Source organism: Heteronotia binoei, chromosome 2 (assembly GCF_032191835.1).
Source record: "Heteronotia binoei isolate CCM8104 ecotype False Entrance Well chromosome 2, APGP_CSIRO_Hbin_v1, whole genome shotgun sequence".
Taxonomy (NCBI): domain Eukaryota; kingdom Metazoa; phylum Chordata; class Lepidosauria; order Squamata; family Gekkonidae; genus Heteronotia; species Heteronotia binoei.
In genome coordinates, this window is record NC_083224.1 from 199,056,337 (window position 1) to 199,074,013 (window position 17,677).

Sequence of the window (17,677 nt, forward strand, 5' to 3'; positions counted from 1 at the left end):
TTCCTTTATAAAATTTATCAAATATTGTTTAAGCCATTCTGCCAAGATTCTTGTATATATTTTATAGTCATTATTTAATAGTGAGATTGGTCTATAATTTTTTACATTCGTGACATCTCTGTCTTCCTTTGGAATCAACGAAATAACAGCTTCCTTCCATGTATTTGGTATTTTCCCTTTTATTCTTATCATGTTCATCAATTTCTGACGTTTCGGAATTAACTCCTCTTTGAAGGTTTTAAAAAAATTAGCTGTATATCCATCTGGCCCAGGTGCTTTTCCATTTCTCATTGCATTAATTGCTGCTTCAATTTCTATTTATTCAATTGGATCATTCAAGACTTTTCCCATATTTTCTGTTAAGGGTGCTATTTTAATCTTTTGTAAATACTCTTCCATCTTTTCTTTCTTTATTTTAACACCTTTAAATAATTTGGCATAATACCGTACTTAAAGAATTCTCTTTTTATTCCTTCTTGACCTACCACCTCTCTTCCCTCCACCACAATTTTATTAATAATTTTACTTTCTCTCTTTTTCTTCAATTGCCGGGCCAAATCTTTTCCAGGTTTATTTGCTCCCTTGAAAGATTTCTGCTGCAACCTTTCCAGGTTCCATTCCAGTTCTTTATTTAACAAATGTCTCATTTGTGTATGTAATATTGTAATCTCCCTCATAATTTTCTTTTTCCTTGGCCTTTTTCTCAGTTCCCCTTCTTTTTTCTTTATTTCATTTTGAATGTCCAGCATCTGTTTTTCTTTTGCCCTCTTGTCTTTATTATTCAATGTAATCAATATTCCTCTCATTACTGCTTTATAAGCATCCCACACCGTCTGAAATTCTATATCTTCTTTATCATTTATTTGGAAGAAAGCTTTAGTTTCATTTTCTAGAGATGTCACTATTTCTTTATTCTGTAGTAAATCTTCATTCAATCTCCATCTTCTCAACTTTTTAGACAATTTTGTAATCCACATTATTGGGTTATGATCAGCCCCTATTTTAGGTAAAATCTCTATTTTCTTTGTTATAAGGCCTAAATCTTTAGTACCCCACAACATGTCAATTCTGGAAAAAGTTTTATGTCTTGCTGAAAAAAAGGTATAGTCCCGCACTTCAGGATTAAATTTCCTCCATATATCCTCCAAATTTTCTTGTTTGACCAATTCAAAAAAAGACTTTGGCAATTTTCCTTCCTTATTATTTCCCCCCCCCCCAGACTTATCCAGTGTGTTCTTAATTGTTCCATTAAAGTCCCCTATTATCAAAACTTGATCATATGTCACTTCATCAAATTGTTGTATAATGTCTTTTTAAAAAGCATCCTTTGCTCCATTTGGTGCATACAGTCCCAATAACAACTTTTTTTTGCATTTAATATTATTTCTACTGCTACAAATCTTCCATCTTTATCTTTGACACTAGTTTCAGGTCCAATTCTTGATTAATATAAAAAATCACTCCCCTTTTCTTCTGTTCAGCCAATGAATGAAATTCTAGTCCCAATTGTTTATTCCATAAAAATTTGTAATTCTTTTGTTTGATATGTACTTCTTGTAAACAAACTATATTGCAATTTTGCTTTTTAATCCAATGAAACGTTGCCTTTCTTTTTTTGTGGTGAATTTAGTCCATTTACATTCCAAGATAATAATTTGTAATCCATCATGGTGCAAATTCTTTATGTTCTTCATAAAATCCATGCAGTTCCTGTGTGCTTGTAATTGTAATCCTTTTTCCTTGTAGCTCAAAGCTCAAACCTTCAGGTATTATCCATCTATACCTCATTTCATTGTCCTGTAATTTTTCTGTCAATTTCTTATATGCTCTTCTGTCATTTATCACTTGTCTTGGCAACTCCTTCATAATTCTTACTCTGCTGCCTCCCACTATCAATGTCTTTTCAAAGTTTTTATTCATGATTTTTCCCACCATTTCTTTTGTCATATATCTTATAACCACATCTCTTGGTAGATTATTATTTTTTTTTTTTGCATATAGTAAGTTCACTCTATACATATAGTCATACATGTTTCTAGTCCCTTCAGGATCTTCCTCCAAAAATTCTGCAATTATTTTTATTATATATTCTTTCAAATCAGTTTCTTTATCCTCAGGTACTCCTCTCAGACGTATCTGGGTCTCCATCAATTTGCAGTCATGAATTGCCACTTTTTCTTGTATTTTTAACAAGGTGGAATCATGTACTTTCACTCTCCCTTCCACCTCTTGCACTTTTTTTTGATGTCCCCACAGTCTCATTTCTGAGATCCTCTATATATTTTTTTAGCTCTTCAATATCTTTTCTAATTTCTTTTGTTGAAACAGTTATCATCTCCCTCATCCCTTTCATTATCCTGACTTCCATTGCATCTAATTGGTCCTGCATTTTCTCCAGTGAAGCAGTCCTTGCACGGGTTTGCTTATGGTCTGACATGTAAAAACACTGAAAACTTTGACCTCACCAAATTAAATTTCAACTATCAGATTTAAAAGAGTGAGGCTTGCTCTTTCAATGAGCCTAATTTCGCTGTCCTCAGAGCCTCCTGGGCTCAGATATTAATTTTTAATTTTTTTATTTTTTCGAAAATGGTGGTCACGACTTTCTGCCTCACTTAAAAAAAAAATTCCTTTTTCCTTTAGCGACCTCTAAAATAGTTATTAACAATAATGTCCAATAGTATTTACCTTATAATCGTCACCTCTGTCGGCTCCACCAATTTTTAAAAATTTTATTTAATTTTTAGCCTCCTAGCAATGGCCGCCAATGTTTTTCTATGATATTATAGTCCTAGAGTAGGCTGCCTGCTTCAATGATTTCCCTTTTCCATCCGATACTTCCTGCTTTGCTTGCCACCAAATCCCGTTTTCGCTGGTAGAGAGATCTCACAATACTTGACGTATTTCCTGTGTTGGCTGTGGGAGCTGCAAGTCTATGACGATGGGGCTTTTTCTCCAAAACCGCAAGTAGACAAAACAATAAATTCCTTTCCACTTTTTAGCACTTTTGGAATTTACAAAGTCCAAATTTTGCCCCTTCTCCCTTCTTCTTCCAAACTTTCTAAATTTCAATTTCCCACCTTCTGATTTTATTTTGTTTAACTTTAATTAGTCCCGGAATGAGATAGCCATCTGTACCTTTTCTGTAGTTATCCAGATCAACACCGGTCTTGTATAGCTTTAGATGTTTAGCAGTATCAAAGAAGATTAGGATCCTGTCGAGCTTATGTCAAATAAATGACTCTGGAAACTTCTGCAGATGATGAAAATGCAACTCGTCTCCGGAGATCCCTCAAAGCCTCAAAGGAACTCCCCCCGGGACTCCCTTTAAGCCAAGGTAAATCTCCTCAAAGTTTCCTGTGCATATCTTGGACTGATCTCTGACTGAGAAAAGTAGGCAGTAGGCATTAGATTGCCTTCCACTACTCCGAGCAGAAGTTCCAGCCTGCTCCCCTTCTGAGAAGCAGTTCAGCTCGGCATTTTCCAACCCCGGAAGTCTTTGATTTTTCTTTTGACCTCCAGGCCAAACCAATTCTGACCCAGAAAGGCGTTTACTGGCAATATTGCAGGAGCCAATACATTTCTATATTTGTCCCAAATATCCAGTGAACACATTAAAAAGGGATTGTATTTGAGTTCCATGGCCTCTCACTAGAATGTTTCCAGAGCACCTCATTAATGGTATGTAGGTGAACACTCTCTTGTTAAATCATGGCCCATTGTTTCCAATAATCTGGGTAAGAGTAAAAAATAATTGCTTTTAACTGAGCCTCTATGTAGTAATTCCGTAGGTTAGGAAGCGCCAAACAACCCTGATTTAATGGTTTCATTAACAGTTTTATACACATTCTAGGTGACTTACTATCCCACAGAAAGTTTGTCCACATTTTTTGCCAAGTGTTGAAGCAGCGACTAGGAGTGCAAATTGGTAGATGTTGAAAAAAGAAAGAAATTTAGGAAAAATAATAGAACCAAGCAATTCTATTTTTTCTAACAAAGACAAGCTGAACCTACTCCACTCTACAGATTGCTTTTTGACCGAAGATGTTAGATAGTCATAATTACACCTGTACAAATCATTTAGACTAAGCGGAATGAAAATTCCCAAATGTCTCCAAGAACTAGAAACCCAATTAAATGGGAAGTTATCACGAAAGTATTGCTTGGTCTCAGAAGATAGGACAATAGGAAACAATCAGATTTTTATAGGTTAATTTTAAAACCGGACATCCTGCTAAAAAACCATAAGCTGCTGCATAAGGCACTGAATACATTTTTTGGATTTGTGATTCTTTGCTTTGCACCATTTTAAGAACATAAGAGAAGCCATGTTGGATCAGGCCAATGGCTCATCCAGTCCAACACTCTGTGTCACATAAGAACATAAGAGAAGCCATGTTGGATCAGGCCAATGGCCCATCCAGTCCAACACTCTGTGTCACATAAGAGAAGCCATGTTGGATCAAGCCAATGGCCCCTCCAGTCCAACACTCTGTGTCACATAAGAACATAAGAGAAGCCATGTTGGATCAGGCCAAAGGCCCCTCCAGTCCAACACTCTGTGTCACATGAGAACATAAGAGAAGCCCTGTTCGATCAGGCCAGTGGCCCATCCAGTCCAACACTCTGTGTCACATAAGAACATAAGAGAAGCCTGTTGGATCAGGCCAATGGCCCCTCCAGTCCAACACTCTGTGTCACATGAGAACATAAGAGAAGCCCTGTTGGATCAGGCCAATGGCCCCTCCAGTCCAACACTCTGTGTCACATGAGAACATAAGAGAAGCCCTGTTGGATCAGGCCAATGGCCCCTCCAGTCCAACACTCTGTGTCACATGAGAACATAAGAGAAGCCACATTGGATCAGGCCAGTGGCCCATCCAGTCCAACACTCTGTGTCACATGAGAACATAAGAGAAGCCCTGTTGGATCAGGCCAATGGCCCCTCCAGTCCAACACTCTGTGTCACATGAGAACATAAGAGAAGCCCTGTTGGATCAGGCCAGTGGTCCATCAGTCCAACACTCTGTGTCACATAAGAACATAAGAGAAGCCATGTTGTATCAGGCCAATGGCTCATCCAGTCCAACACTCTGTGTCACACAGTGGCCAAAAAACCCACCAAATCCAGGTGCCATCAGGAGGTCCACCAGTGGGGCCAGGAAACTGTTGCCCCCCGCCCCAAGCACCAAGAATACAGAACATCAGTTTCCCAGACAGAGAGTTCCATCAATACCCAGTGGCTAATAGCCACTGATGGACCCCAGTGTCTCCTGACTCCATATGCTTATCCATTCCCCTGTTTCTGTCGCCTTGTGCCAATACTGCCCCTCAAAAATCCACATTTTTTTACAGTCATAGTTGGTTGCCAAATTAGCATTGCAGTTGTATATGAGTGACATTTAGCATGTGTTATCTGTGCAGAATCTGTTATGTAGCAAACCCACTCCAGATTCTTCCACAGTACAACGAAAACCACACAACCAAAGGCAAAAAGTGGCGAACTGAAACTTCTGATAAGAATAGAAATGCACATAAATGCATAGAAAGTGATCTAGGGGAAGTTTGCTCATTTCTAATCTGCCTGGATTGACTTTTCCACAAGATGCCACATCAGAAAAGCCCTGTTCAATTCCATCACATCTAACTATGCCATTTAATACGAATTTTCGCATTTGGTTGCTGGGGGTATTTTGAATTCATTTTGCAAACTCCCTTGAAGATAAGAAATGCTGAAGTACGAACAGCTTGGGCTTGCACATCTTTGTAATGGCCAGCCCTGGGTGCGATTTCCACAACGAAAAGTCTTCTGAATCATTTCAAAGGAAAGGCATAGCCTCCTCACCTTGTCTCCAATAAACCAGGCTATGAGAACAGGATCTGCTTTGAGCTTTCCAAATCTGATGGTATTTTCTTTTCTTTAAAAAAAAATGGATTTAAAAGGGTTGTCAATCCCCAGGTGGGGGCAGGGGATCCCCCGGTTTGGAGGCCCTCCCCCTGCTTCAGGGTCATCAGAAAGCGGGGGGAGGGGAGGGAAATGTCTGCTGGGCACTCCATTATTCCCTATGGAGACCAATTCCCATAGGGTATAATGGAGAATTGATCCACGGGTAACTGAGGCTTGGGTTGGGCTGTTTTTTGAGATAAAGGCAACAAATTATCAGCATAGCATCCAATGCCTCTCCCCAAAACACCTTCCACGTTTCAAAAGGATTGGAGCAGGGGTCCAATTCTATGAGCCCCCAAAGAAGGTGCCCCAATCCTTCATTATTTCCAACAGAGAGAAGGCATTTAAAAGGTGTGCGGTCCCTTTAAAGGTGATGGCCAGAACTCCCTCAGGAATTAAGTTATGCCTGTCACACCCTTGCTCCTGGCTCCATCCCCAAAGTCTCCTGGCTCCACCTCCAAAGTCCCCAGATATTTCTTCAATTAGACTTGGCAACCCTAGAATTTAACCTTGTAGGCCTGATGTGCTACCAAGAGGTGAAAACTAGAAAACTGTGCCTGAAGCTGGATCTTTGAAGCCAGGGACCCAGCAACCACTGAGAGTCGTGGGCTTGGGGTGGGGTCACCATGAGGGGTAGAGGGGCCTCTCAGGAGTTGTCTACTCAACTATCCTGTCCACAGAGTACTCAAATGGCACCAGGGAAAGAATTATGCCTAATTCTCAGGACAGAACACTAACTTGCATATTTCTCTCTCTCGGCTTGGCTTCGCGAACGAAGATTTAAGAAGGGTGCAATAGTCCACGTTTGCTGCAGGCTCGCTGGTGGCTGACAAGACCAATGTGGGACAGGCAGGTCCGGCCACAGCGGCTGCAGGGAAAAGTCTGATTTAGGGTTGGTCCTGTAGCAGTGCGATTCTTCCTCAATCTCCTTTTGTCCTCAAGACCAGCTATGCGTGTGTTCTCAAAGGAAGAGACAGCCTGGTGGATGGTGTGCCTCCATGCTTTGCGATCTGAGGCGAGGTCAGACCACTGGTGATGGTTGATGTGACAGGTGCTAAGGGATTTCTTCAAGGAGTCCTTGTACCTCTTCTTTGGTGCCCCTCTATTTCGATGGCCGGTGGAGAGTTCGCCATACAGGGCAATCTTGGGAAGGCGGTGGTTTTCCATCCTAGAAATATGCCCTGCCCAGCGCAGCTGCGTCTTCAACAGCAGTGCCTCGATGCTGGTAACCTCTGCCCGCTTGAGGACTTCAGTGTTGGTCACAAAGTCACTCCAGTGGATGTTGAGGATGGTGCGAAGGCAGCGCTGCATATTTATTTGCATATTTATAAAGTGCATAAATACATGATTTACAGATCTGAGCATACAAACATCTTGCGCAAATCAGACATCAGAGTTGTGGCAGGTAGGGTTGCCAATCCCCAGGTGGGGGCAGGGGATCCCCTGGTTTGGAGGCCCTCCCCCCGCTTCAGGGTCGTCAGAAAGCGGGGGGAGGGGAGGGAAATGTCTGTTGGGAACTCTATTATTCCCTATGGAGATTTATTCCCATAGAAAATCATGGAGAATTGATCTGCGGGTATTTGGGGCTCTGGGGGGGGGGGCTGTTCTGGGGGGTAGATGCACCAGATTTTCAGTATAGCATCTAGTGCCTCTCCCCAAAATACCCCCAAGTTTCAAAAAGATTGCACCAGGGGGTCCAATTCTATGAGCCCCAAAAGAAGGTGCCCCTATCCTTCATTATTTCCTATGGAAGGAAGGAATTGAAAAGGTGTGCCGTCCTTTTAAATGTGATGGCCAGAACTCCCTTTGGAGTTCAGTTATGCTTGTCACAGCCTTGATCTTGGCTCCACCCCCAATGTCTCCTGGCTCCACCCCCAAAGTCTCCTGGCTCCACCCCCAAAGTCCCCAGATATTTCTTGAATTGGACTTGGCAACCCTAGTGGCAGGGGTTCCAAACACTCATTTTAAAAATAGTTTGGCCCAATGTAGAGTGCTAAAGACACTCCCTCTCCATGCTATTTAACGTAGGACTGGAATATTCCATTTCTCAACCTCCAGGTTCCTTCTCTGAGACTCTCTCTGTCTCGGAATGGGAGGTAAGGTGACATACTTGCAGTAGTTGCCCCCTCCCTTTCCAATTCACCAAGCCAGGGCTTGAATTCAGCAGGAGCTCACAGGAGCACAGCTCCTGAACCTTTCTGAGGGTTCCCCCTCCTCCTCCCCACCTACCTTGTCCTTTGAATAAGAGGTGCAGCTGCATAACATTCCCTGGATGCGCTCCACGAACTATTTTTCTACAAAGCTACCTCTGCTCCCAGCTGATTTTGAAGATTTTCGTAAACAGGAGTCAAGACAGAATGAATAGTTTCAGAACGGTTTCAGAACAGGTTCAGAAAGTTTCAGAAGAGTGCTCAAAGGAATCACGATTCAAATGAGGATTCAAAGCGTCCCACGGAAAGCTTAATAAGAACATAAGAGAAGCCGTATTGGATCAGGCCAATGGCCCATCCAGTCCAACAATGTGTCACACAGTGGCCAAAAAACCCAGGTGCCATCAGGAGATCCATCAGTGGGGCCAGGACACTAGAAGCCCTCCCACTGGGCCCTCCCAAGCACCAAGAGCATCACTGCCCCAGACATAAGAACATAAGAGAAGCCATGTTGGATTAGGCCAGTTGCCCATCCAGTCCAATACTCTGTGTCACATAAGAACATAAGAGAAGCCATGTTGGACCAGACCAATGGCCCATCCAGTCCCACACTCTGTGTCACATAAGAACCTAAGAGAAGCCATGTTGGATCATGCCAGTGGCCCATCCAGTCCAACACTCTGTGTCACAGAAGAACCTAAGAGAAGCCGTGTTAGATCAGGCCAATGGCCCATCCAGTCCCACACTCTGTGTCACACAGTGGCCAATATATGGAGCTTCACTCCTTCCTCCCTGCATGCTGTGTGTGAGAGCCCCTCTTTTTTACCAGGAGATCATTGGACAATCCACACGCACACACATACTCACAAAAACACACAAAAATGAGAATTCAGAAGTATCCTCCCATAAAGCACAAGCAAGCAAAACCAGCAGTAATCAAGGCCAGCCCTAGACTGTCTGGCACCCTAGGGAAGGCTAACTCCCCCCCCCCCCCCCATCACATGGGGCACCCTATTTGGCACCCTCAGAAGGCTGATGCCCTAAGCAATCACCTAATTTGCTTAGCGGCAGGCCTGGCCTTTGCAGTAACTCTTCAGAATGTCAGAAGAGCTATATAGGAATAAACAGAGGGTTTGTATAGCCCAGCATCCCATTTCCAACAGTGGGAGATCATATCCCCCCACTCCCCTGCCCCCGCACACACACACTCCAGGAGCGTCAAAGTAGCTTCTCTCCCATTGTTTGCATGTACTGCCACACTCACAACTCTCCTTGGCATGGGGGATAAGCTCCGCTGAAAAGAAAGAAAGAAGAAAGAAAGAAAGAAAGAAAGAAAGAAAGAAAGAAAGAAAGAAAGAAAGAAAGAAAGAAAGAAAGAAAGAAAGAAAGAAAGAAAGGGAAAGAACAAAAGAGAAAGAAAGAGAGAGAGAGGAAAGAAAATGAAAAGAAAAGAAAGAGAAGGAAAGAACGAAAGAGAAAGAAAGAGAGAGAGAGGAAAGAAAGAAGGAAAGGAGAAGGAAAGAAAGAGAAAGAAAAAGAGAAAGAGAAGAGGGAGAAGAAAGAAAGAAAGAAAGAAAGAAAGAAAGAAAGAAAGAAAGAAAGAAAGAGAAAGAAAGAAAGAAAGAGAGAGAGAGAGAGGAAAGAAAATGAAAAGAAAAGAAAGAGAAGGAAAGAACGAAAGAGAAAGAAAGAGAGAGAGAGAGGAAAGAAAGAAGGAAAGGAGAAGGAAAGAAAGAGAAGAGGGGAAAGAGAAAGAAAGAAAGAAAGAAAGAAAGAAAGAAAGAAAGAAAGAAAGAAAGAAAGAAAGAAAGAAAGAAAGAAAGAAAGAAAGAAAGAGAAAGAAAGAGAGAAAGAAAGAAACTGAGGCACAGGGAGAAGAAGACAGACACTGGCCCAGTTTGAACAGACTGGATCTTCCACAGCCTTCTCTCTCGTGGCCCCCAAATGCCTGAACAGAACTGAGCATCATTTTGATGCTCCCGGTCATGATGTTCCCATTCTGGACCACCAAGCAGGACGGCGAGGGGGAAGGCTTACCTGTAACAGTGCCAGAACAGGTTCTGCCAAGATAAGTTGGAGGAAAGGGCCAGCCGTGCCGGCACAGAGAAAGGTGCTCTCCTTTTGCTCTCTACAGGCAGGTTAGAGAAGTTGCATTTATGTCACACTTACATAAGGAGGTGGGAGAGAGAGAGTGCTGGCCATGGCAGCCCAAGGAGGTAGGTGGGCCTCTCTCTGGTGAGGAAATCTCTTTCTCAGAACATCCCATCAATGCCCAGAAAAGGGCAGCTCGGGTTGCTCTGTGCTGTGGCCCATCCTGAGGGCAGCAGGTTCGTTTCGAAGATTAGAAAGCGGGAAATGAGTCATGGGGAAGTTGTGTGAGGCAGGAGGCAACAAATCTCCTCCCGCTTTGCCAAGCTCTCTCTCTGGGGCTGCCCCCCTTTGAAAGCCACCCTCTGACTCAGGTCCTCCTGAGGACCCCTTGATGCTTCAGTGGGAGACCCTGTGGATGTGTTCCTTGGAAGGCCTCACCTCACGGACTGCTGTCAAAGATCCAGGAGCTGGGCAGGCATGTGTGCGTTTGTGTTTCTTTCCCATGCGCCAGTGTGCTCATTGTTAGATTTTATTGTTTAATTTTTAATTGGAAACAGTTATTAGCGGCCTTTCTTCCTCGTGGAGTGCAAAGTGGCTTACAACATAAATAAAATGCATAAAAATAGCGTACATAAAAATACAAGAAACCCCAAAAAATTTAAAATCACAATTTAGGACTGCTGTAATCAAACACAGCCCTAACTAAAATTGTTTGGGGTGGTGGTTAAGTGTGTGGACTCTTATCTTGGAAGTCTGGGGTCTGATTCCCCACTTCTCCGCTTGCAGCTGCTGGAATGGCTTTGGGTCAGCCATAGCTCTCACAGAGGCTGTCCTTGAAAGGGCAGCTGCTGAGAGAGAGTCCTCTCAGCCCCACCCACTTCACAGGGTGTCTGTTGTGGGGGAGGAAAGGAAAGGAGATTGTAGGCCACTCTGAGACTCTGTTCTTGAAAGGGCAGCTTCAGGGAGAGCTCTCTCAGCCCCAACCACCTCACATGGTGTCTGTTATGGGGAAGGAAGGAAAGGAGACTATAAACCGCTCTGAGACTCCATCCTTGAAAGAGCAGCTTCTGGGAGAGCTCTCTCAGCCCCACCTGCCTCACAGAGTGTCTGTTGTGGAGGAAGAAGATAAAGGAGATTGTAGGCCACTCTGAGACTCTGATTCAGAGAGAAGGGTGGGGTATAAATCTACGGTCTTCTTCTTCAGCTGCCACCTGAATATTAAAAGTGAGGGGGTCAGCTAGGGTTGCCACACCCAAATCAAGAAATATCTGGGGACTTTGGGGGTGGAGCCAGGAGACTTTGGGGGTGGAGCCAGGAGACTTTGGGGGTGGAGCCAGGAGCCAGGTTGTGACAGGCATAGTTGAACTCCTACGGAAGTTCTGCCCGTCACATTTCAAGGGACCACACTCTTTTAAAATGCCTTCCCTCCTTTGGAAATAATGAAGGATAGGGGTACCTTCTTTAGGGGCTCATAGAATTGGACCCCCCGGTCCAATCCTTTTGAAACTTGGAGGGTATTTTAAGGAGAGGCACTGGATGTTATACTGAAATTTTGGTGCCTCTACCTCAAAATACAGGGACACACAGAGCCCCAGATACCCATGGGTCAATTCTCCATTATATCCTATGAGAATTGGTCTCCATAGGGAACAATGGAGTCTCCAGCACACATTTCCCTCCCCCTCCCCCGCTTTTTGATGACCCTGAAGCAGGGGGAGGGCCTCCAAACCAGGGGATCCCCTGCCTCCACCTGGGGATTAGCAACCCTAGAGTCAGGTCACCTCCCAGGGGAGGTTGTTCCATAATGGTGGGGCTGCCACCAAAAAGTACCTCTCTTATGTACTCACCAAAAGAGCTTCTTTGATTTGATGGGACAGTCCTGTGAGCTGTTTCTTTGTGTCCCTGTTTTCAGCATTCGTAGGCTGATTACAGACCGGCACTTTGGGTTGACTCAGAGACGGCTCTGAAGTCGACCCAAAAAATCTGTTCAGACGGCAACATCTGCTGCCCATCCTCACCCTGTCCTCCAGGCGCCTGAGACCAGCTCATAAAGCTACCACTTCCAAAGTGGTAGCAAATCTTTCTTCTGCCTTTCAGTCGCCTCCCCGCCGTCTGGACGGGGAAGGGTGCAAGTGAAGCGACTTGGTGGTGTGGAACTGCCAAGTCACCCCAAGCTGTTCCCGGGTTTTTTCTTCAATGAAGCATTCAGAGTGCTAAAGCGCTTGTGCGCATCTGCGCTTCCCCCACCCCCCTCGAGAGGAAAAAAAGGGATCTGGCTTCTGGGTCGCCTTCCCATGCAGAGGCACTCAGCCACCTCACAGACGGGATGTGGGCAGCATGCAGGTGAGCCTGTGGAGGCTCTGGGATGGCTTTTTTTTTGAGCCATCCCGATTCGGGACGCCTCCAAGCTGCCCCAGAATGCCAGTCTGTTCTCAGCCTTTGTGCGTCAATAAAAAAAGAGCAAGAGTCCAGGAGCACCTTAAAGACTAACAAGGTAGGAGGAGGAGGGTAGGAGTTTTCCTAAGTCACTGCTTACATCTTTGTGCACCAGATGAACAGAAATAGGACGTAAATAAAAAGGTAAAGGTAGCCCCCTGTGCAAGCACCAGTCATTTCCAACTCGCGGGTGACATTGCTTTCACAACGTTTTCACGGCAGACTTAAAGAACATAAGAACATAAGAGAAGCCATGTTGGATCAGGCCAATGGCCCATCCAGTCCAACATTCTGTGTCACATAAGAACATAAGAGAAGACATGTTGGATCAGGCCAATGGCCCATCTAGTCCAACACTCTGTGTCACATAAGAACATAAGAGAAGCCATGATGGATCAGGCCAATGGCCCATCCAGTCCAACACTCTGTGTCACATAAGAACATAAGAGAAGACATGTTGGATCAGGCCAGTGGTCCATCCAGTCCAACACTCTGTGTCACATAAGAACATAAGAGAAGACATGTTAGATCAGGCCAATGGCCCATCCAGTCCAACACTCTGTGTCACATACGAACATAAGAGAAGCCATGTTGGATCAGGCCAATGGCCCATCCAGTCCAACACTCTGTGTCACATAAGAGAAGACATGTTGGATCAGGCCAATGGCCCATCCAGTCCAACACTCTGTGTCACACAGAGGCAAAAAAATTTATATATACACACACACTGTGGCTAATAGCCACTGATGGACCTCTGCTCCATATTTTTATCTAAACCCCTCTTGAAGGTGGCTATGCTTGTGGCCGCCACCACCTCCTGTGGCAGTGAATTCCACATGTTAATCACCCTTTGGGTGAAGAAGTACTTCCTTTTACGACTTTTTACGGGGTGGTTTGCCATTGCCTTCCCCAGTCATCAACACTTTCCCCCCCAGCAAGCTGGGCACTCATTTTACCGACCTCGGAGTCAACCTGGAGCCGGCTACCAGAACCAGCTTTCGCTGGGATCAAACTCAGGTCGTGAGCAGAGAACTCCAACTGCAGTACTGCAGATTTACCACTCTGCGCCTCGGGGCTCTTAAAGGAAAGGAAAGTTCCCCTGTGCAAGCACCAGTCGTTTTCGACTCTGGGGTGACTTTGCTTTCACAACGTTTGCCTTCCCCAGTCATCTACGCTTTCCCCCCAGCAAGCTGGGGACTCATTTTACCAACCTCGGAAGGATGAAAGGCTGAATCAACCTCGAGCCGGCTACCTGAAACCTGCTTTTACTGGGATCGAACTCAGGTCATAGGCAGAGAGTTCAGACTGCAGTACTGCAGCTTTACCACTCTACCCCACGGGGCTCTAGGACGTATATAGGGTTACCATATTATGAAAAACAAAGAAGAGGACATATTTCCTGACTGACCACTTCAAACACATGATCCCTGCGAACAGTCTCATTTTAAATACCCCGACTATTTAAGCTTTGACTACCAAGGATTATTTCTAACCTTCCAAACCCCAAAAGATGACATTGCCATCAGGTTTTTTTTTTAGAGACCAAAAGAGCATGGACGCCCCAAAAAGTGGGCACGTCCTCTAAAAAGAGGACATTTCATAACCCTACACATAAAATGTGGAAAAAATGCTATTTAAAAGCTTCAGGAAACTGGGCGCTCCAGACATGAAAAGCGCTATACTTTGGCAACATGCCAAAACAAAAAGAAGTAAAAAGAAAATTTCCAACCATACCTAGAAAATGCACAGAGCGGATCATAGAATCATAGAGTTGGAAGGGACCTTCAGGGTCATCGAGTCCAACCCCCTGCACAATGCTGGAAACTCACAAATACCTCCCTCTAAATTCATAGGATCTGCATTGCTGTCAGATGGCCATCTAGCCTCTGCTTAAAAACCTCCAAGGAAGGAGAGCCCACTACCTCCCGAGAAAGCCTGTTCCACTGAGGAATTGCTCTAATGGTCAGGAAGTTGTTCCTAATGTTGAGCCGGATACTCTTTTGATTGAATTTCAACCCATTGGTTCTGGTCCTACCTTCCGGGGCCACAGAAAACAATTCCACACCATCCTTTATATGACAGCCCTTCGAGTACTTGAAGATGGTGATCATATCACCTCTCAGCCGCCTCCTCTCCAGGCTAAACATCCCTAGCTCCTTCAACCTTTCTTCATAGGACTTGGTCTCCAGACCCCTCACCATCTTCATTGCTCTCCTCTGAACCCGTTCCAGCTTGTCTAGATCCTTCTTGAAATGTGGTGCCCAAAAGTGAACACAATACTCCAGGTGAGGTCTTACCAGAGCAGAGTAAAGCGATACCATCACTTCACATGATCTGGACGCTAGCCTTCTGTTGATACAGCCCCAAACTGCATTTGATCCATTTTCTTAGAAGAAGAAGAAGATTTTGGATTTATATCCCACCCTATACTCTGAATCTCAGAGCGGTCACAATCTCCTCTACCTTCCCCCCCCCCCCACAACAAACACCCTGTGAGGTGGGTGGGGCTGAGAGAGCTCTGACAGAAGCTGCCCTTTCAAGGACAGTTCTGCGAGAGTTATGGCTGACCCAAGGCCATGCTAGCAGGAGGAGTGGGGAATCAAACCCGGTTCTCCCAGATAAAAGTCTGCATACTTATTCACTACACCAAACTGGTTCCCACGTAATGCTGTTTCCTATTGCTTGCTGTGCTTTTGTAACTGGAAATATGCTAGAAAGGGATGCGGAGGTGCTGTGGAAATGCACTTGGGTTGGGGTCAGAGAGGGCAGGCTCTTGAACTCCTTTCAGGTATGAATGGCAGGGAAGAGGTGGTTCAGAATGACTGTGCCTTGTCCTCAGCCACATTTGGGGCAGCCAGATCTGGGAAATGCTCTGAGGCCGAGGGAGTATCCGATCTTTGATCTGCAGTGGAAATGGAAAATAACTAACCTTGCTCCGCGCCTGGTTTCCGTTTCTCTCCGGAGTAAACTAGCAATTTTGCACCAGCTGCTCCGCGCCACCATTTTGCATGGGGAAAACCCGTGATTTTGCCGTGCTGCAGTGTAAACCACGCATGAGATTGGGGGTTGCCTCAACAAAAAATGGCAGCTCACCACAAATGAAAAAAGAACCCTCATGGTGCTTACATTTCCAACATCTGTCTGACATCTTTTTACTCATCTTTGCCAGTTTCTTCGGAGTCATATACCACCTATACATCATTTTAAATCAGTTCTCCTTGATATTCTGACATGTTGATATCTTCATCGAGTTCTTCCAAAGGTACTCCCAAGTATCCATTTGAATTTCTCTGTTTATATTGATTGCCCATTTAACCATTTGAGATTTTACTACTTCCTCTTCTGTAGACCATTTCAATAAAAAAAGCAAAAAACTTTTGGTGGATGATACAACAAGAAATTTCTAAAATTCTGGGTTATGATTTCAAGAAAGTTGCAGAGACCTTTCTGCTAGGATTACAAATAGAAAAATTTCCAAAAGAAGATAGGACTTTAATTTGGTATCTGCTCTCAGCTGCTAGGACATTGTATGCGCAGTTGTGGAAACAAGAAAAAATACCAGAGAAATGGGATTGGATTGTGAAAGTTTTATCATGGAGTGAGATGGATAAATTAACAAGAACTTTGAGAGACTATGATTTGGAAGTGTTTTGCTAAAAGCTTACTATAAATAGGAAACATAAAAAAATGGCAGCTCAGAGCAAACTTGTGCGAAATCGCTACGCTTGCTCTGGAGAAAAAAGGAAGCTGACCGCGGAGCAAGGTTAATGCAAAATCAGTCCCACTCTCTTTAAGCTGTGTATGAGACAATCAGAAAAATTCAGGAGCCGTTGGTTGTGGGCAGTTCTTCCTAATGTAGAGCTGGAAACTCTCTTGATTTAATTTCAACCCATTGGTTCTGGTCCGACCTTCTGGGGCCACAGGAGACAATTCCACACCATCCACTATATGACAGCCCTTCAAATACTCGAAGATGGTGATAAGATCACCTCTCAGCCGCCTCCTCTCCAGGCTAAACATGCCCAGCTCCTTCAACCTTTCCTCATAGGACTTGGTCTCCAAGTACTTGAAGATGGTGATCCTATCACCCCTCAGCCGCCTCCTCTCCAGGCTAAACATGCCCAGCTCCTTCAACCTTTCCTCATAGGACTTGGTCTCCAAGTACTTGAAGATGGTGATCCTATCACCCCTCAGCCGCCTCCTCTCCAGGCTAAACATGCCCAGCTCCTTCAACCTTTCCTCATAGGACTTGGTCTCCAAGTACTTGAAGATGGTGATCCTATCACCCCTCAGCCGCCTCCTCTCCAGGCTAAACATGCCCAGCTCCTTCAACCTTTCCTCATAGGACTTGGTCTCCAAGTACTTGAAGATGGTGATCCTATCACCCCTCAGCCACCTCCTTTCCAGGCTAAACATGCCCAGCTCCTTCAACCTTTCCTCATAGGACTTGGTCTCCAAGTACTTGAAGATGGTGATCCTATCACCTCTCAGCCGCCTCCTCTCCAGGCTAAACATGCCCAGCTCCTTCAACCTTTCCTCATAGGACTTGGTCTCCAGACCCCTCACCATCTTCATCACCCTCCTCTGGACCCGTTCCAGCTTGTCTGTATCCTTCTCAAAATGTGATGCCCCAGACTGAACACAATTTAAGAGAGTTTTAACTACACAACACATTTGTTTACTAGTTGTCTCCGGATTCACCACTTGGATCAGTCACACATCAGCTCCAAGAATGTCACTTTAAAAGCCCAGGAAGCCAGTTTTGCTGACAGACCAGCATGAGAAGAGGATGGAGATCCTGCTTCTACCCCCCCCCCCCCCAAAAAAAAAAAACCCTTTTCCCTCTGCTAATCCCCAGTGGGAAGTTATTCATGTGATTCTGGACCTTCTCTGGAACTTCTCAAGCACTTGGGACTGCTCCACAAACAGCAACCCATCTGCTCTGAGAGAACAACTCTGAGAGAGTTGTGATGGACCCAAGGTCACCCAGCAGCTGCATGTGGAGGAGGAGGAATGGGGAGTCAAACCCAGTTCTCCCAGATTAGAATGCACT